Source organism: Sphaerodactylus townsendi, linkage group LG13, assembly GCF_021028975.2.
Source record: "Sphaerodactylus townsendi isolate TG3544 linkage group LG13, MPM_Stown_v2.3, whole genome shotgun sequence".
Classification (NCBI taxonomy): Eukaryota; Metazoa; Chordata; class Lepidosauria; order Squamata; family Sphaerodactylidae; genus Sphaerodactylus; species Sphaerodactylus townsendi.
Window position 1 is genome coordinate 38226748 of NC_059437.1, and position 20571 is coordinate 38247318.

The window sequence follows — 20571 nt, forward strand, 5'->3', positions numbered from 1 at the left end:
TTTCTTGTCATGCATGCTGCCAAGCAGCACCTCTGTGGCCCCCTCCTCACAATATTGGATGCAATGCTCTCATTGCACCTGGATTTTCCTTTGTGGACAGCCCAGTTGCAATTGGCTGCTATAGTGCAATTCTAGTGCAATATCTAAGGATGTGTGGATGCCCATCTAACTTTGTCTGGTGTTGTGACTTCTCTTCACCAGGGCCAGAAGGCACTTGATACCACGGGACTCAAATTACAGTGGCACATTCCTCCAGTGTCCTGGTTTTGTGATTGTTCCTGGAAGTCAATGTTTCTCGAAGGCTGTGGGGTATGTGGGGAGGGGGTGATTGTGTGGGATCTTGACTCTGCTCAAGATCCCATCCATCCTTTTCTGCTTAGACCCCTTGAACACCACTGTGCTTCTCCATGGCTACAAGCCCAGCTGAGAAGACAATCCAGTCCCCAGCTCTGCATTTGTTGGCTTACTCAAGCTGTCTTAGAGCCATCCATTTTTATCTCCAGGCAGGTCTTTCAGAGATATGACTGGTTGCCCCCTCCTCCTGTGCCCTCCTGGTCTGGCCAAGTAGAGGCTCCATTCTATCAATCAGAATCTCCTGCCACATTCCAAGGATTCCAGTTGCCTTAGATTTTAGGCATATCGGCTGCTTGAGGAGTTATTCTAACAAAATACCTGCTCACTGGGCTTTAAACTTCCTTAACTTACACCTGAGGCAAATAATTCTGGCCCCAAGTTAAGCACATATGTAAACCCCAGTGGAGTGAACTGAAGAGGAAGGTGGTCAGATGAGCCATCAGAAATAAGACGGGTCTGGATTCTGCCACAGAACTTCTGCCACAGAATAAATCCATGGTGGTGAACCTTTGGCACTCCAGATGTTATGGACTACAATTCCCAATTGGCCATGCTAGCAGGGGCTGATGGGAGTTGTAGTCCATAACATCTGGAGTGCCAAAGGTTCGCCACCACTGGAATAAATGCTTACACCCTGGCTGCCTATTCACTTTGTGAATTATTCATTCAGGAGCTTTAGAAATGCAAAGGAGACAGAAGAAAGATTGTAGCCTAGAACAAGACAGACCTCTTGTGAACACTGTTTCTGCTTAAGGTTGGGACCATCAGGAGATTTGGGGGGTGGAGCCTACGGGAGAGTGTGGTTTAGAAAGGGGTGGGACCTCAGCAGGCTAAAATATCCACCTTCCAGAGCAGCCATTTTTCCCAGGGGAAGGGATGTCTGTACTCTGGAGATCAGTTATAGTAGCAGGAGGTTTGCACCCCATTTTGGTCACCAAGTGAAGGCTGATACCAGTTGAGAGACAGCACGAGACAGTAGCAGTTACAGTGCTAGACTAGGATCTGGGAGCCTCAAGTTCAAATCCCACCTCTTCTGTGGAAGCCCATCGGGTGACCTTGGGCCAATCACTCAGCCAAAACCTACCTCACAAGGTTATTGTTATGAGGATAAAATAGAGGAGGGGAAAATATTTTATAAACTGCTGCTGGTGCTTATAAGGGAGGAAAGCAGGTATGAATATCTAAATAAATTTCATATGACATTTAATTCTAGCAACAGTAGTATTATTAGCCAAAATTTTATCTCAAAAAAAATCTTTGCCCGTAATAAACCACTGGCTGATTAAACACTGTACTTGTTGGTAAATTTATAGCATATCAACCTCTAAGGGAGAAAAAAAGGCCTTTGCAAAATATCTTTATTCAGAGATTGACAGCAATTTATCTTGTTCAGGGATTAAGTTAAGCCTCGTTTTCTCTCAAAAGAAGATTTAGAAATTCCATCATGTGTTTGATGACTATAGAAGTTACATTTGTTAAAAAGCAACAGAAACAATTTGATTAATTCTTTTTCCCTTTGTTCTCACACTCCTCTTTTTTCATTCCTCGTGGTGATATGTAAACCATTTCTCTCTTTTTTCCTTGAAAATATTTTTAAAAGTCTGTTTGTAGCAGTTTTCTTGTCCACAGGCACTTGATGAGTGAAAGGTATCATCTCTTGGCCATCTCTGTCACCTTGTACCATCCTGCCACTGTTTCACCTGAAATTTTGTCCAGGGATGAATTCTGAGTAGGGTAAGAAGAATAGTCTGGATTTATACGCCACTTTTCTCAACCGTAAGGAGTCTCAAAGCGGCTTACAAGCTCCTTCCCTTCCCCTCCCCACAACAGACAGCTTGAGGTAGGTGGAGTTGAGAGAGTTCTGAGAGAACTAGCCCAAGGTCACCCAGCAGACTACTTGTGCAGGTGTGGGAATCAAACAAGCCTCTTCAGATTAGATTCCACTGTTCTTAACCACTATACAATGCTAGCTCAATGGTAAGCCCAACAGTAGGCATTTTCCTTTCTGGATCTCACATTTCACAAGCTTAGCCAGAACATAAAGGAAGGAGGTTATTGATGCAGCAGGATTTTTTTTAACATGAAAGACTTGAGTAAACAAAGCTCACAAGGACAGGGATTTCATTTTCCCATGTCAGTGCAATTAAGAAAGGGTAAGAGTCTGTCACTTCTGGCATAGTTTGTAGTTGGGATGAAGGAGGAGGAGGAGGAGGAGGAGTTTGGATTTATATCCCCCCCTTTCTTTCCTGTAAGGAGACTCAAAGGGGCTTAGCTCCAAAGAACTGTGATTAGCCCAAGGTCACCCAGCTGGCATGTATTGGAGTGCACAGGCTAATCTAGTTCCCCAGATAAGCCTCCACAGCTCAAGTGGCAGAGCGGGGAATCAAACCCAGTACCCCAGATTAGAGTACATCTGCTCTTAACCGCTACACCACGCTGGCACAAGAAGGCACAAGTCTCCCAAGCCCTTTTCTGATTTTTGTACATAGGCCCTCATCAGCCTTGTTCTTTGTTGCTAATCCAACAACAACAACCTTTATTAGGCATATAAAATAGGCTCAAGTACGTTACCAGCTTCCTTATTTGCAAAGAAGTCAAATTTGCACAGCAATTTGTAGGAATGGCTTATAACAGGAATGCCAGTGTTCCCGTGGTACTTGGGGACCCATGGAATCACACCACAACTCCAGACTACAGAGATCAATTCCCCTGGAGAAAATGGGTGCGTGGTGGGTGGGCTCTAGGGCATGGTGCCTCACTGAGATTGCTGTCCCCACACTCCATCCCCAAATCTCCAAGAGTTTCCCAACCTGGATCTGGCAATCCTACCTTCCCATCCCCCATCAGTGGCCAGGAGGACCCAGCTACCCTACTTATGCAGCTCAGTGGGAGTAGCTAAGCTGGTGGCAACCTGGAGGGACTTGTCAATTTCATTCAAGACCACTTCCTGACATCCCCTTCCCAATAATTTGAGCACTGGACTCCAGGATCCGGGCTGACTGTAACAGCTACAGGGGGAGTAATGTTAAAGTCCCCACTCCGGTCTCTTGGCTGTCAGTAATGCTATGGACCTACAATCAGTACAGGAGAAATTGTGCCCCCCCCCCCCCAGAAGTTTGCAGCCTACATCAATATTTTCTGTGGGTCTCCAGGATGCAAACAGACCACCACCACCCCTCTAAAATTTTCTCCTTTTTAAACACTTTGGCCTTTCCTAGAAGTTTCTTGGGCGTCATGCATGAAGGAACTTCAGAATTCACTGCAAAATTCTGCTTTGGGAGGAATTCACGGGTGCTGTTAAGTAGCTCTTCACTAGTGTGTGTTTGAGGGAGGGCTCAGAGCCCGTGCAGCATTGTGCAAAACAAGCCATTTCCATCTATCCCAAAGCTGAGGCCTCCTTTCACTGCTCTGCTCATCACATCTGCACTTTTAATCATCATTGTCAATGGCTCCGAGAAGGAGATATAATTCCTCTCACGCTCACTCGCTCGCTCGTTCCTGATGTCTTCCTCTCTCTCTTGAAGAGTTTGACATCCTTGATACAAAGCTACCATCTGCCTTCCTTCTCTGTTCTCTCTCGTCTCTGAATCATTCCTTTCCTCATTGTTGCTGCCATTTCTTTTTCCTTTTGTTTTGCGCTTGCCCATTGTTTCCCAAGCACAAAAAGGATGGAAGGGGAACCGGAGAGGAATGGAGAGAGGCCCAGCTGCCCTTTCTAGCCAAAAGAAATTAGATCTCACCCTCCGAAAAGGACCCCTGGGACTTCTTTTTTTACAGATGTCACTCATTAATCGTGTTCCCTGCCATTTCCAGAATCAGATAAATGCATTTGTCTAGACCAGCAATTCTCAAACTATGTGTCACGAAAGACCTGCTAGTGTGCCAGGAGAAATTAACTAATTCAACAATTAAAGGTTCCCACACAGAGGCAGCCGCCTGTGTCTCTGCATGAGTCACTGCTCAGTTCTGGCTTTTCTTCTAAAAAGCCTCCCCTTGTGTCTGAACTATGTGAATAAATACTGTGGCATCTCTGCATTAAGTCTCTCTCAGAGGCACAGAGCATTTTTCTCCAACCCAATTGGCAATCCTAAGGGAGGGCTTTTGCTAAGCAGTCCGTTGTTTTAATGCTGGATACCAAAGAACAAACAATGGCCATCAGGGGCATAATGAGGCAAACTGTAGCCCTGGGCAAAACCTGAGTTGGATGCCCCCCACCCCCAATGGGCGGCCACTACACCACAACCAAATGTTTTTGCATCAGGACATTGGTGCGTGCAGGGGGTGCATTTTTAGACATATCAGCACCAAATTTCAGCATATCATCAGGAGACTGTCCTTATGCTACCCCCCAAGTTTATGAGGTTTGGTTCAAGGAGTCCAAAGTTATGGACTCCCAAAGGGGGTGCCCCATCCCCCATTGTTTCCAATGGGAGCTAATCCCCAAATTGTGTGCCCTATGCAGCCCTTTGTCTGGAGTTAGGTCAAAACTCCTTGGAATCAGCCGCTTGGCTGAGGGCTTTTAGATTCTGGCTGCGAATTCATTTTCTCTCGGACTGTAATTCCCTGGTCCACTGTCTGCTCTCTGACACCCATTCCAACCCCCAGCCATCCCCAGAAGATGGTTTCTTCTGCCAAGCCACCCACGCCATTGCTTCTGGAAGCTCCATGAGGAGTGTGGGGATGCTCCATGTGGGGTTGACTCGCTCCTAACCATCAGCAGCATGGTGGAGACTGGCATGCTCTCTTGGGGCTGTGCTGCCACCAGGTCAGTCCAAACCAACCCCTTGGACCTAGCTGGGGCATTGCATTCCAACAAGGGTCAGGTATTCCCTCCTTGGGGTGACAAAGTACCTGGAACCAGCCTGAGAGCGTGGTTTACTAACAGAGTATCCGTTCGGCACGTGGAAGACTCTATGGTAAGTTGCCATCTCCAATTAAAAGGGTCAGGTGATGTGAGAGGCTTCCACCTGTGACCCTGGAGAGTTGCTGCCAGTCTGAACAGACAATACTGACTTTGATGGTCCAATGGTGTGATTTGATGTAAGGCAGCGATTCAGTATATAAGGCAGCTGCTTCTGTTCTTGTGTTTGGAGCCTGTTGGTAAACCGTCACAGGTAGCAATTGGGCTGTTCCTTGAAACCAACCAGGAGACAAGATGGACGTAACGGTTAAGAGCAGGTGTACTCTAATCTGGAGGAACCGGGTTTGATTCCCCGCTCTGCCGCCTGAGCTGTGGAGGCTTATCTGGGGAATTCAGATTAGCCTGTACATTCCAACACACACTAGCTGGGTGACCTTGGGCTAGTCACAGTTCTTCTGAGGTCTCTCAGCCCCACCTACCTCACAGGGTGTTTGTTGTGAGGGGGGAAGGGAAAGGAGTTTGTAAGCCCCTTTGAGTCTCCTTGCAGGAGAGAAAGGGGGGATATAAATCCAACTCTTCTTCTTTGAATGAGGCACTGCAGTTCCTAATCCTTGAACTGAGGAGGAAGGGGTCCACACGTGGGGAAAACAAGCCATGTTATCTTGTGTGCAAGTCTACATAACGCATCAAATGTGGTACATGGATAACTAATTGTGGGGAGGTTGATGTTTCACTTATCTGTGTGGAAATAAACTGAAAGCAATCAGCGAGTGCCAACATCTGCTTCCGCGTGTAACCTCAGCTTGTGGGTTCTGTGGGGCAGCACTTGGAATGAGTTGCAACAACAATTTTTAAACAACAAAATGGTTTACTTTACTTAACAAATAACACTTTTAAAACATCAACATTTAACGTTACAATTCAAGGTCCTGTTCAGGTTGCATTTCAAGTCCTTCTATTTACAGTCTACTGATATTGCCAAGTCCAAATCTTCTTTGCAAGTTGGCTGGCTCCTGAAGACTCCAAGGGCTTGATGAACAGGTTGCAACATGATGAAGGTCTCCAGGAGAACTCTCACCCATTACAACCACAAAAGAAAACCCTGAAACAATAAACTCCAACATTTACAACATAGCAAAACAACAACTACCTTCCCAGTAGTTCCCAACAATATTGAAATTACCTTAACAAGGTGTTAAGGGCTTATAGAAATCAAGGTCCAAGTCTGGTAGCCTTGCTTCTTCTGCAAAAGAGCTCTTGCAGCCTCTCTGCTGCTCCGAGTCTCCACCCCCTTACTGGGTCAACCCATTCTGGGCCAACCCATTCTGGGCATGGGGGTTACACGCGCACATTTGGCACCTGATAAAAAAAAGTTAGTGACAGCCCAAACTGGTTTGCAGTGCCATGATGCATCAATCCACGCCAGCGCTGTGTTAAATGGAGCAGGAATCTTGGGCTGCTAGTGGCTGACAGCTGATGCCACGAGGGGCTCCCAGGTCTCATGTTTGGGTTCTCCTTCATGACAGTTTTGAGCAGGATATGAAGTGGCTGGTTCAGAGTATATTAACTAACGGGCTTTTCAGCGAAAACCCCACTGTGTGTCCCTGCTAAGAGGATCTACAGCTGCTCCCCCTAGACTGAGAGAGATTGCCACGGAAGGAATTGAAGTCAATTTAAAGCTAATGAGCTGCAAGAAATTCTCTCATACCTTGCAAGTGTTTGTGTTTTCCAGATATCACCTGAATTAAAAGCAGCTTGCCAAATATTCAATTTTTTAACATTTGATGATATTTAACGGTGCTCGGTGTTTCTATTGTCTGTACAGCATTCAAAATATCATACACATATTAGGGCCGAGGGTGGAGTTTAGAAAGGGGAGGGACCTCAGCAGGCTAAAATATTACCCTCCTGAGCAGCCATTTTCTCCAGGGGAAGGGATCTCTGTAGTCTGGAGATCAGTTGTAATAGCAGGAGGTTTGCAACCCTATTTCAGTCACCATGTGAAGGAGATTGAGAAGATAAAAGTTGCTGGAAATGACACTAGGGGCCTTTCCCCACTTACCTTAAGCCCCGCGCTACTCTCCTCAAGTAGCGCGGGGTCCCCAGACACTCCCCACAACAGGGGCGGCGACAGCACAGCCGCCCCGATGCTGCTGCTGTCGTGGCCCCTCAGCGCGCGACATCCCTGGCGCTGGAGAAAACGGCACCTTTGGATGACCCCGCACAGAGCGCGGGGTCGTGGGGATGCCCCAGCGGGCGCCAGGGATGTCGCGCGCTGAGAGCAGCACGCGGCCTAGGGGGGGATCATGGAGAGTGGGGAAACGCCCTAGGGCTGATTCCGCATGGGCCAAAAACAGCGGTGTGAGAACGGTGTGAAAACGGTGTAAAAGGGTTTAAAACGGTGTAAAAGGGTTTATACTGTTTTCACACCGCTTTCACACCGCTGTTTTTGGCCCATGCGGAATCAGCCTAGGAAAAAGTTGAACCCAGAGGGAAAAGAGGAAGCCCCAGCCTGAGATTGATTGACTCACTCAAGGAAGCCAAGGTCCTCAGTTTGCATGACCTGAGCAAGGTTGTCAACAATAGGATGTTTGGGAGGACATTAATTCAGACGGTCACCATAAGTCAGAAGCAACTTGATAGCACTCAACACACACACAACTACAGCTTAAGGAATCCCTCTCCATCACTTTCTCTGCTCATTTTATGAGCTCCACATTTTCCTCTCAAGAAAAAAAAAACAAATCTCCTCGCAAATCCATCTTGCACTGTTTTAATTTTTGATGGTTTCCGGGCCATCTATCTACCTGCTATTTCCATTCTGGGGCAGCGGAGTTTTCTCGGTAATTTTTTTTTTTTTTTGCAAGAGAGATGAAAGTTCTCAGAGATTTTCCTTGACCTGGGGAAACACTCATCAGCATCGTTTAGTTGCCTTTTGCATTTCAGAGAGAAGAGCGCAAAGCAACTCTCTGAGGTGCCTCATCAAGGTTCAGTCGTCTTCCGCTCCATTTTAATTACCCCACAGGCACCAGCAGCCTGTCCCACAAGGCGGTGGGTTTCAGAAGCAGCTTTCTACATGAAAGGGGGTGGGCTAGGAGGGAGGAGGGCAGCCGGCGAGAAGATTAAGACACATCGAAGAGGAAGATAAACAGGCACGAAGGCTAAATCATACATCTGTGAGCTAAGGTAGGAGGGACTCCAACAATATTGGATGTTCCCGCAAAAGACAATGCAGTCAATTTAACATGCCCCCCAGGATGGTGTGACAGCCCCTTCTGCCCTAACTGTGGAAATGAGAAAATGCGGGAAGCCGTTCACTGCAGGCAGCGAGGTTGGCCCCTGCCGGTTTCAGAACACACAAGAAGAACAGTTTGGGTTTATATTCTGCTTTTCACAACTGTAAGAAGTCTCAAAGCAGCTTACAAACTCCTTTCCTTTCTCCCCCCACAACAGATACCTTGTGAGGCAGGTGGGGCTGAGAGAGTTAGGAGAGAACTGTGACTAGCCCAAAGTCATGCAACAGGCTTCAGTCATGCAACAGTGTAGAAGTGGGGAACAAACTTGGTTCACCAGATTAGACTCTGTCACTCATGGGAAAGAGTAAGGAATCAAACTCAGTTCTCCAAATTAGTCCACCGCTCTGAATCACTACACCACAGGATCACCTGTGTGCCTGACCAGCTTACTGATTCTGCAAGTTAAGTCACTATAGTTAAGAACAATGAAATGGCCTACACCTTAGATATGCACATCAAAGGCACATGTCAAAATATGGGGTATAGTTTTGATCTATATTATCAGGTGTCAACCCCCTCCCCCCGCAAATGCTGTTAAAATACAGTGGATTTTTTTTCCACAGAGTATTACGAATAACATTTATATCCTCCGTTTTCTATATATCTAATTCTCAACATGGCTCCATCTATAGATGCTTGAATCTCAACTTGGCGACCCTGCACTGGCAAGCCAGATCTTTCTACAAACCTGAGAAAACCCCCAGGCTTACAGAAAAACCTGAAATCTAGAACAAAAAAATACATTTTTTAAAACCCTAAATGATATAAGCAGTGCCTGTAACTTTAAGAAACTGATTACCTCTGAGATCACCGTGGCTATTGTGAGGATACCTAAGCACTCATAACAATATTACTAGCCTTCAAGCCTTGGCATCTATCAGGAAAAGGTGGGGTGAGAGGCTGCCAGAAGGAGGGAAAGACAAAACTCTATGTGGGGAAGGATAAAGTGGAGAATGAAGTGCCCCCCACAAATCCTCCTGTTCTACTATAAAACTCAAGGCAGTATACAAAGGATTTTCAAGAGGACAGACACAGACTTACTTAGCCGCAGCATCACATGCTTTCATCCATAACTTCCACTACACTTTATAATAATAACTATAGCAATATTATGACTATTGGGGCAGGAAGTACATTCAGCCCTTGTCTCAGTGATGCTTTTTCCTATGTCAGTGACGGGTTGCCATTCGTTTCTTTGAAGAAAGGGAGGCATTGAAGCAGGGGCGTAACAAGGCAAACTGGAGCCCTGGGCAAAACCTGAGTTGGATGCCCCCCCTCGCCCCCCATGGGCGGCTGCTCCACCACGACCAAATTTTTTTTGCACCAGGACATTGGTGCCTGCAGGGGGTGCATTTTTAGACATATCAGCACCAAAATTTCAGCGTATCATCAGGAGACTGTCCTTATGCTACTCCCCAAGTTTGGTGAGGTTTGGTTCAAGGAGTCCAAAGTTATGGGCTCCCAAAGGTGTAGCCCCCATCTCCTATTAGCTCCCATTGGAAACAATGGGGGATGGGGCACCCCTTTGGGGAGTCCATAACTTTGGACTTCCTGAATAAAACCTCACCAAACTTGGGGGGTAGCATAAGGACAGTCTCCTGATGATATGCTGAAAATTTGGTGCCGCTAGCCTAAAAATTGCGCCCCCTGCAGGCCATAAATGGAAAACCACTAAAAATACCCAAAAACGAACCCTGCATTTTGATGCCCCCCACAAGGTGATGCCCTGGGCAGATGCCCACCTTGCCCAATGGGCATTACGCCCCTGCATTGAAGACCACTGTTGCTAGGACGATTAAAGGTGTCTATCATCTCTAACAACATGAAGTCGCTGGAATTCCATGCTGCATTGGAGTGTGAGGGACAGTGTATGCATGCACACACTTTGTATTTCATCCGCCGAGGATCCTTGCCATAAATGAACTCTGAATCCGTACATACGCTGCCATTCTAACTGCAAGACTTTTGCTCGCAACTTAGTAACATTGATCATAAGATGTACAAAAAGACTCCATCAAAGGAAATTGCTTTCCTTTTGATGGACAGTGTAGCTGGGTTGTGGGGGGGGGGGGGGGGGGATCAATTCCTTTATCTGCTTTGACTTTTTATAGTTCAAAGATTGATCCTTCTCCTTGCAGAAGATAGCAGGTGCTTTATCCAAATGGCCTCTTGCAATTTATTGTCCACTGTCAAGGAAAAGTTAATGTTTATAACCGTACCGTGTGCTTTTTATTTTATTGCTCCTGTATATTATCCCTTTTGTTCCACTCCTGATGCTACGCAGCCTCGCTCTGGGCCGTCTCTCTGCCCCGCATCATGGTGGTGCTGCAGTAGCATGGCGAAAAAGCAGTGGCAGTTCACACCAGAATGTATCAAAGTGGCAAACAGGAGGGATAGGTGAAATGGAGGATCCTGCGTGCAGCTATAGTGCTGCCTTGTCTGAATTTTTAATTAATACCCATGTTCTATCCACTAGGCCGGGAACATCAGCTCCAACTGGACTGGCTGCCACTTGTTCCTTTGCAGAAAGGGAGGCATGTAAGGCCAGCCTTGCATAGAATGCCTTTGGGAATGCCTTGTTGAAACAGTTAGTGCAAACTGCTGATGCTCTCTAGGATCACATTGTCAGGTTCTATGACTGAAGTCAATAAGGGACTCTGGATTCTTGATTAATAGTCTTTATTAATAGTCTTTATTAATAACAGCACGTACCTGGCTTTGCAAACTTTTATTTCTAGTTTGACCACACTTACAATGTGGTCAAACTTTTATTTCTAGTTTGACCACACTTACAATGACAACTGCCTTTATCCCCACACAGCCACCATAAATCCCCCTCCCTCTTCTATTGGAATGTGAGAAAGACACAGCGGAAAGAAAGAGCTGTTGGGGAGGCGAGCACCCCAAGGCCAGTACAGCAATAGACCAGCCACCTGCTGTGACCCAGTTCAGAGTCCGTGCCAGGGTTATTCCTAACATAATTATCTATAGTTGCAAGTGTTGGAATAAGCGACTTCTGCAATGGGGGGGGGGGTGCTGTTGGACAATGGGGGGAGGCGCTGTGTATCTCTAAGCTGTTCTGTTGTTTGCTCTCCATGTCTAGGGTCTGCCCACCAACTCCTCCTCCTTCACCCTGCAGCCATTCTTCTTCTCCTTTGTACTGAACACAATGTAATGGCTACCTGCTTCTGCTGGGGCTTTCCCACAGAAGCAGTTCACATCCGCACATATGTGATGGCGTGTTAGAATGCCCACTTGTAATAGGGAAAGTTATCTCTTTACTATAAGGTTTCTATATATCTACTTTTCACCTGGAACAATACTTGTGATCCGAAGTTACTAGAAATAAAAGTTTTCCTTTTTGCTTATATTTGTTTGGAAGAGCTTCTTTTACTGCACTCACACACAGGGCTGGGCTGATCCATATTCGACCAAATTCCAACAGCAAGCATCAAAGGGAAGGAAAGGAAGGAAGAGGTCCATTAACATAGGAGAAGGAAGCGAACGCTACCCCTTCTGCAGGGTAGGTGTGAATGCCCTCACTTAAAGGCACCTGGTGGGCCACTGCGAGTAGCAGAGAGCTGGACTAGATGGACTCTGGTCTGATCCAGCTGGCTTGTTCTTATGTTCTTATGTTCTTTGATGGAAGGAGAAAGCACATCCTGACACACATCTGTAAAGCACGTGTTCAGATAAATGCACAGGCAGGAGCATGAAGGTCCCACTTAGGCACACACAGTCTGCCTTTTACATGTTCCTGTTTCTTGTTCTGAACTGTCAGTGCAATAATAGTTTGTAGGCTAATGGTGTCTAGCATATCATTCACCTACCAGTGCAGAACAGATTTCTGAATGAATGCAAAATACAGCAAATTGAGTCTTCGGCAATCTGTAACAGGGAGACCGGCAGTCCTTCCTGAGGGAGGGCTGGGGTTCAGTGGAGGAGCATCAGCTTTGCATACAGAAGCTCACAGGTTCAATCTGCAGTATCTCCAGTTAAAGCAATCAGTAAGAAGTGGGCAAGATCTCTGCTGGTCCAGGTCACTATAAGGCAGCTTCATGTGTATTCGGTATAAGAAGAGAGGAGTTAAATATGGCCCTATTTTCATCTGTGAAATGTAGAGGGTGTGTAGGAGCAGGAATAGGAACAATTTTCTTGCCTGTTCCAAACCCAGAAATGGGACTGCACTGCATGATAATAAAAAAAAGCGTATTCTGAACTTGTGGATTCCCTGCTGGGTACATAAAGGGTCTGAAATAGTGCTGAGTTAAGCAGGACTGTATGTGTGCTGCAATTCTTTCTTAGTGTAAAGAAGATACGAAATTTCTTGCCTTAGTTGCTGAATTCAGGAGTCTGCAAATCTTATCCTTCGTTAGAGTGTTGTGGGTTTTCCGGGTTGTATGGCTGTGTTCCAGTAGCATTTTCTCCTACTGCAACATGGCCATACAACCCGGAAAACCCACAACATTCTAGTGATTCTGGCCGTGAAAGCCTTCGACTTATCCTTCATTTAAAAAAATTTTTTTTTTTAAAGTTTCCAGTCCTTAGGCTTGTGAAAATGTGCTTGGAAATGTGTAGGATGCACCTGTGAAAATGTTAGAATCCGGGGAGATTTCCAAGGGTTGGGACTTCAGAGGAATGTAATCTCCAGAGGTGTAGCAAGGGGGGGAAAGCGCCGGGTGCACCAGTGTGTCCTCTGCCCCACTACGCCCCAGAACTCCCCCACCACATCCCCACAGGGGCGTGCACCCGGGGCATCGCCCCCACTTCACCCCGGAGCTACGCCTCTGGTAATCTCCCAGTAGAGAATAGAAGTCAGGTCTCCTGTAAAAACTAGAGAAACTACATAAATGTACTTAATGCTATTCAGCTGCATAGATCACAAATCCAATATTTGTGGCGACAGAATCTGTATAAGAAGGGTGTGTTCCTGAGCCCTGCGTATCTTTCACCTGAACAGCATTAAGCTGAAAATCATTGCATGGTTTTTAATCATTTTGTGGGTTTATGTTTTTCCAGTCTGCCTTGACTACTGTTGGTGTCAAAGCAATTTAAAAGTCTAGTACATAAAATAAAGCCAATTTACCCATCACCTTTTGGATGCTCACAGCTGAACGCATTTACGTACACCACAAATTGCATCTGAGGAAAGAACGCAACATGATGCCTCGTCCTCTTGTGTTTTTACTCCTGTTCTGTCAGACATTAGTTTGATTCCATTGTGGGGTTTCTGCTCACTTTTCTGGTTTCCTGACATTTTTTTTAAAAAAAAATAAAATTGTATATGGCTGCTGGGTTGATATGTTGAACACGGGTATGAATTGTTTATAATGAGCCTGTTTTGAAGTTGTTCCCTTAGCTGTCTTGAGTTATGTGTATGCTATAAACGTTGCAAGTAAAGAAACAAAGTGGTTCTGACCCATAATTCTGGGAGCTGAAGCAGCTACTGAGCAAGCTGGGAATGTCCGGGCAGCACTGAGCATGCCGGTCGATTAGCATCCCATTCTCTGCCATAGCAGCATTTTCCTCTGTTCCTTCCAGTTAATTTTCCATTCGCTATTAATCACCCCTTCTGGCAGCCCATCCATCATGGAGCTGCTTGGCAAAGTTCTTCGTTTGCCTATCCCTGTGTGTCACCCCCAATCTGTTACACCGAATCCAAGGTTGTTATAATTGTTGTTTGGTTTTGTAGGCAATGCCCATTTGGTTCAAATTGCAATATAAATATTTTTGAAAGGCACCGGATTTCCACGATTTCTTATTTGAGTTAGGTTCTCCATTTTGGGCAGCTGCCTTTTTGTTTAGTTTGCTGACCTAAAACTATGAGCTGGTGCTGCATTTCCAAGGCAGATCTGGGTCAAGTTCTCCAGTTTAAAATAGTGCTGAGAAAGACCAGTCTGGCCATTTGAGGTCTGCAAGATGTCAGGAGTGCTAAACTCGAATTCTTACAACAGAACTGAGGTCCTTTACTCCTGGGGTGTCAAAAATGCCATCTGGGGGTCAGATCTGGCCCCTGAGGGGCTTCATCAGGCCTGCAAGCCAACTGAGGCCCCCCCGCCCTCCCAATCTGGCCTGACAATCTTGCCAGGTCAGGTCGCTGGTTCACAGGCTTGATAAACCCCCTCAAGGATGCCACTCCTCCCTGCTGCAGGCTTCACCCTCAATGTCCTCCTGCAACCAGTCAAGGCAGCCCCCCACCTCTGGGCCTGGCCTGACCTTTTATGCAGAGGTGGGATCCAGCAGGTTCTCACAGGTTCCCGAGAGTAGGTTACTAATTATTTGTGTGTGCCGAGAGGGGGTTACTAATTGGTGATTTGGCCACGTGATTTTTGCCTGAGTTACACCCCTCCTCTCAGCAGTAGCGTGCAGAACTTGAAGCAGTCTAGCAGGAGGTGGACCGGCGTGCGTGGCAGCCTGCGCCTGCGTGCGTTCGTTTCCCGCCCAAGGACTGGCGCAGTGGCTGCGTCCTTGCCACAGCCCCGCCCAGGAATGTCCTGCCCCCGGAATGCCTGGCCACACCTCCGTCGTGCCCCGCCCAGCCCCATTGGCGCTACGCCACAGTTTGAATCCCACCACCATGGGAACCTGTTACTAAAATTTTTGGATCCCACCACTGCTTTTATGTCATAGCCAGGCTTCATAACAAGTGAGTTTGACATCCTTGCTTTACTCCCTGTATCAACAGGGTAGTTTGCAAACCAGGGAAACTGCTAGTCTAATCCACAATGCCAGCCCTGAAGATAGCTAGACAGTACAGTTTCCGGACTTGCAAGGATCTCAGGACTAGCTGATTTTGCTAGCTTTTATCCTAGGTCCCTTTGCCTGAGGAAAAAGTCATTTGTGTTGGAAATGAAGAATTTTATACTGTCTCTTACCTCAGACTCTTGAGGGGGACTTGACCAGAGAATCAGAGCGATAGAGGGTCCAAGACACTGGGCATCCTTTCTCTACTGCTCTGACACCGTCCATTTGATGTATAGATTGCTACTCTCAGGGAGACTTCTTTCCTCCTTTTACACCCTTTCCTTCCACCTCTCCACACCTCTTCTCGAACTTGCAACAGCAGAGGCAAGAGGAGGACTTGCAGAACAACCTTAAAAGAAAATGTAGTCACAAGACAGGAGGGCAAAAACACAACACAACCACCTTCCCTGAGACTGTATGCAGGGAAAAGTGGCCTAAAAAGGCTAATAAATGAATGGATGAATGTAGTCATATGTGGTAAGCACGGAAATGAGGGAAGTTGTACTAAACTAGTTTTGATAAAGATGCCAGAATGGGACAAGGTGGTGGGGGGGTGGGGGGGTGGGAGAGAAATATCCTGCCAACAAGTGGAGTCATCCTTGTCAAACTAAAACCCCAATCAACTTTTGTCAAAGCTCTATTTTGGGGACTGCTTACCTGAATCATGTTAATTTAAATTTATAAATGGCAGGCTTTCAATGGAGATGGCATATTCCTGCTCTTTTTCTTTATTTTTTGCATTCCCAACACTGGTTCATTTGTATGGAGCTGTCACTTTCCCCTATCAACCAATATTTCACTTGAGATAAATTCATTTTTATGGCCGATCCATAAATCTTGCTCAGAAGCAAAGAGTGGCTGGATGAGGTAGGGGCGGAAGAAAATGGCATTTTGCAATTTGTCACTTTTAACAAAGTGTAAGCAGAATGGGAGATTTGGGGTTCATGCTTCCTGCCTCTCTGAAGGGTGGCGTAGTGGTTAAGAGCAGTGGATTCAAAACTAGAGACCTGGGTTTGATTCTCCACTCTTCCACATGAGCGGTGGACTCTTATCTGGTGAACTGGATTTGTTTCCCTGTTCCTACACATGAAGCCTACTGGGTGACCTTGGCTTAGTCACAGTTTTCTCTGAATTCTCTCAGCCCCACTTATTTCACAAGGTGTCTATAGTGAGGAGAGGAAGGGAAGGAGGTTGTAAGCTGCTTTGAGATTTCTTACGGTTGGGAAAAGCAGAATATAAATCCAAATTATAGTTGAAGGCTTTCCTGGCTGGAATCACTAGGGTGTTGTGGGTTTTTCGGGTTGTATGGCCATGTTCCAGTAGCATTTTCTCCTGACGTCTCACCTGCATCTGTGGCTGGCATCTTCAGAAGATCCTCTGAAGATGCCAACCACAGATGCAGGCAAAACGCTACTGGAAAATGCTGCTGGAACATGGCCATACAAACCGAAAAAACCCACAGCACCCTAGTAAATTAAAACTCCTTCTGCTCCTCTTCCTCTTCTTCCTCTCTTCTCTAGCAAGCTCCTGGGTGCAAAATGGTAAGCTGCAGTAAGGAAATCAAAGCTCTGCTCGCAGCCTGATTCGATCTCGATGGAAGTTGGTTTCAAGTGGCCAGTTCAAGGTTAACTCAGCCTTCTCCATCCTTCTGAGGTCGGTCAAATTGTTACCGCCAGGAAAATAAACAAAATATTTTCCTGAAGTCAGGTTGCCTGGCTACACTGGCTCCATGCCTGGACATGGAGACTTGTGTGGTTCAGAAGCCTTCATAAGGTTCACAGAGAATGCATATGTATGTTTGTGTCAATGCTATACGGTTTCCCTCTTGTTTGTGCCTTTCTAGGATGTAATAAAAGCCCCTTTTAAGTTGAATTTATGATGTGCCTGCAGTTTAGGATGTTAGTTTAGTTAGGTTCTTCAGTTAGTTTAAGGTTTTGTTATTGTTAGATTTAAGAAAGCCATGCCAATAAGTATCTGTAAAGTCTTGCTGTGCCAAGAAATCACTTGCCAATAAAGAACCTCCCTGCTTGAAGAACATCGGCTTCCTGCGCCTCATTAAGTTGCTGAGCTGAAATCACTTATTGTTACCTGGCAAGCCGCAGTAACAAAATGACTACCCAACTTGCTGGGGATAAAGTTTATATGACTGGAGAAGCAATGGCAATCCACCCTGTAAACATAGTCAGCCATTTAAACATCATGATGTGTTGTCACCCCATGGGTCAGTAGTGACCTGGTGCTTGCACAGGGGACTACCTTTACCTTTGACCATGTCCTCTTCTTCTTCCCGGACCAGCCCTCAGCATAGCCAACCAGAGTACTAGAGCACTTTGATAAGTGGTGCTGGTAAATTACCACGGAGGGGAGCAGCATCCCAAATGGCTAAGGTTGCTCCTCAGTACACCCTGTCCATTTGTCTTCTCCCATTAAGCCCCCATTTAACAGACATCTCACTAAATACCCAGCTGACATAAGTAGTGCAGAGAGATTTATGTTTCTGGCACTCCATCATTTCCCCAGCCGTGTCTGTGCCTCCCAAAACTGTTTTAAATGGTGTGATGGGATTTGCTATCTTGAACAAGGGCTCCCAAAATCTTTCCTGAGGGCCTTCTTTTTTGCCTGTCTTCTGTGCTTTCCACACACTCTTTCCCCAGAGGAGTCCACACCTCCCTTCTTCCCAGAGTCAGGTCAAGACTGCGGGGAGATTCTCACTGGCAGGACACCCTTTGCTGTTCTCCCCAGCCGGATAGTGGGACTGCTCTCTGCCTACAAAGCAGCCCTGCTCCATTGCTCTTGAGACACACTCTTTGCTTTTGTGACACCTTATAGATGTACATTTTGATCCCTTGACTATAAAGGTCATCACTAAGACAAAAAAATAGACATAAAATCAGATTTTTTTTAAAAAAATGCTTCTGCTTATTTTTCTTCTTTTTTTTACAGTAATCTTTATTTGAGAAGAAAAATCTTTAAAATACACAGTCAAGTGAACAAAAGTCCCAAAATACAGAAACAAGTAACAATGATACTACCGTGTTTCCCCGAATATAAGACAGTGTCTTATATTAATTTTTGCTCCCAAAGATGTGCTCTGTCTTATTTTCAGGGGATGTCTTATATTTCTATATTCTGTTTGTCAGGCATGCTTCCAAACAAAAACTTTGCTACATCTTACTTTTGGGGGATGCCTTATATTTTGCACTTCAGCAAAACCTCTACTACGTCTTATTTTCCAGGGATGTCTTATATTCGGGGAAACAGGGTAATAGATGTATCAGTTTAGTTGACTGCTTTTTCCCCAAGAGTCATGGTGTTACATGTTAAGGCGTAGCTCCAAGGGGACAGGGGGCACATGACGCACCGGGCGTGCGCCCCTGTGGGGGTGTGGTGAGGGTGTTCCGGGGCCGTTCTGGGGGCATGGTGTGGTGGGGGTGTTCTGGGGCGGGGCTGTTCCAAGGTGGGGTGGAGCAGAGGATGCACTGGTACACCCGGCACTTCCCCCCTTGCTACGCCTCTGTTAATTCAATGATTTTGCTTTTCTATGTCTTTCAAACCCACTGAGAATCCACCCTCTGCTAACACAGAGCAGGAAGTGAGAGCTGAGAGGAAGGGGTTTTCACCTCACATGCTTCAATTTGTTGTTAAAGCATCAACCCAAACATTTAAAACTGGAAATGTGCTTTCTTCCATTTTGTTGGAAGGTTTGTTTTTCATCCATTTATGTAGAAAAGGTTGATGCCTCCTCTCCAGAAACTTGCTGGAGAGGGCTCCCAGCTAAAACAATATAGTAAAACCATACAGCCATCAAAAATAAGCCAGGGCACAAGAGGAGGCATTAAACAGAGACGATAGCCCTCGGGCATCAGTAGACCATAAAAACAATTCTTAAATTGTTTGTTGTGGGTAAACAAACGTTTCATCCTGGTACCTTTGGTGCCAGCAGGAGGGAAGCTGGGGGGCAGATTAGGAATTCATCCTACCTTTCCACTGCTGAGAGAGAAAGGAGGGACTCCACTTTAAATACTGAAAAGGAACTGCAGGGGATGAGGCCACCCCACAAAAGCAATGAGAGAGGAGGAACGGGCTAGTTCGTAGGATCCAAACTTTAGAAGTATACTTTAAAGGGGAAGTGAGAGGCTGTAGTTTGGCCCTTATACTTGAATGTCCTGCTTAATCTTGTGCTCTGAGGCACCCTGCTCCTGCTGTTTAAATGGGGCAGGAGGAGCAAGCCATAGCTATTTAGTGGTGAGACAAAGACGCTCAGGCTCATTCCGCACATGCAGAATAATGCACTTTCAAACTGCTTTCAGTGCTCTTTGAAGCTGTGCGGAATGGCAAAATCCACTTGCCAACAGTTGTGAAAGTGGTTTGAAAACGCATTATTTTGCGTGTGCGGAAGGAGCCAAGGTACATTCTTAGAAGTACTTTATTCCCATTTCTTCCCCCTGCCCTGTTATTGAAAACAGACTAATATACCAAGTAATCCTACTCAAATCTACTTGGAAGCAAATCTCATTTGAATCAATGAGGCTTCCCCCCCCACCCCCCCGGAATATTTTTTTAGAATGGCAGTCTAAGCTCTTGGAAGGTCTGGGAAAGAAAATAAATTGGGAGGAAGTAGAAGAGCCAAGGTGAGCTTGCTTGCAACAGTGAGGTGTGAATTGTATTTGTGAAATTTAGGGGGAAACATGGGTTTTAGAGGGATCAAAAGGTGCTGGAGTTTTAGTCTATGTGGGAGTTACTCTGTAAAAATCTTACTTCTTAATTCTAAATACGCGGAGAGACAACAGACTTCTGAGGTGAGAGGAACACGTTGTGCATCTGATGAGATGTTCTGACCTACCCTGATCTCATCAGAAACTAAGCAGGGTCAGGTCTGGTGAGTATTTGGATGGGGAGACCCCCAAGGAATACCAGTGCCATGACACAGAGGCAGGCAATGGCAAAACCACCTCTGTTAGTGTCTTGCTTTGAAAACCCTACCAGAGATCGCCATAAGTCAGCTGTGCCTTGATGGAAAAAACAAACAAAATACATTCATTATTTCTGATTTAGAATTCTGAGCCATGTATGCCCTGATGGATGATGGATTTCAGTATTTCTCAGCATAGGTAAATAGGAACTTCATCCTCTAGCTAAAGGACATCCAATCTGGGCCAAGGGTACTTCCTGGCTCATGATTCCCTCTCTGACTGAACACCAACAAGCCATTTTAAACACAGGTGTCAAACTCGCGGCCCTCCAGATGTTCATGAACTACAATTCCCATCAGCCTTTGCCAGTGTAGCCAATGCTCATGTTGGGAGGGACTGATGG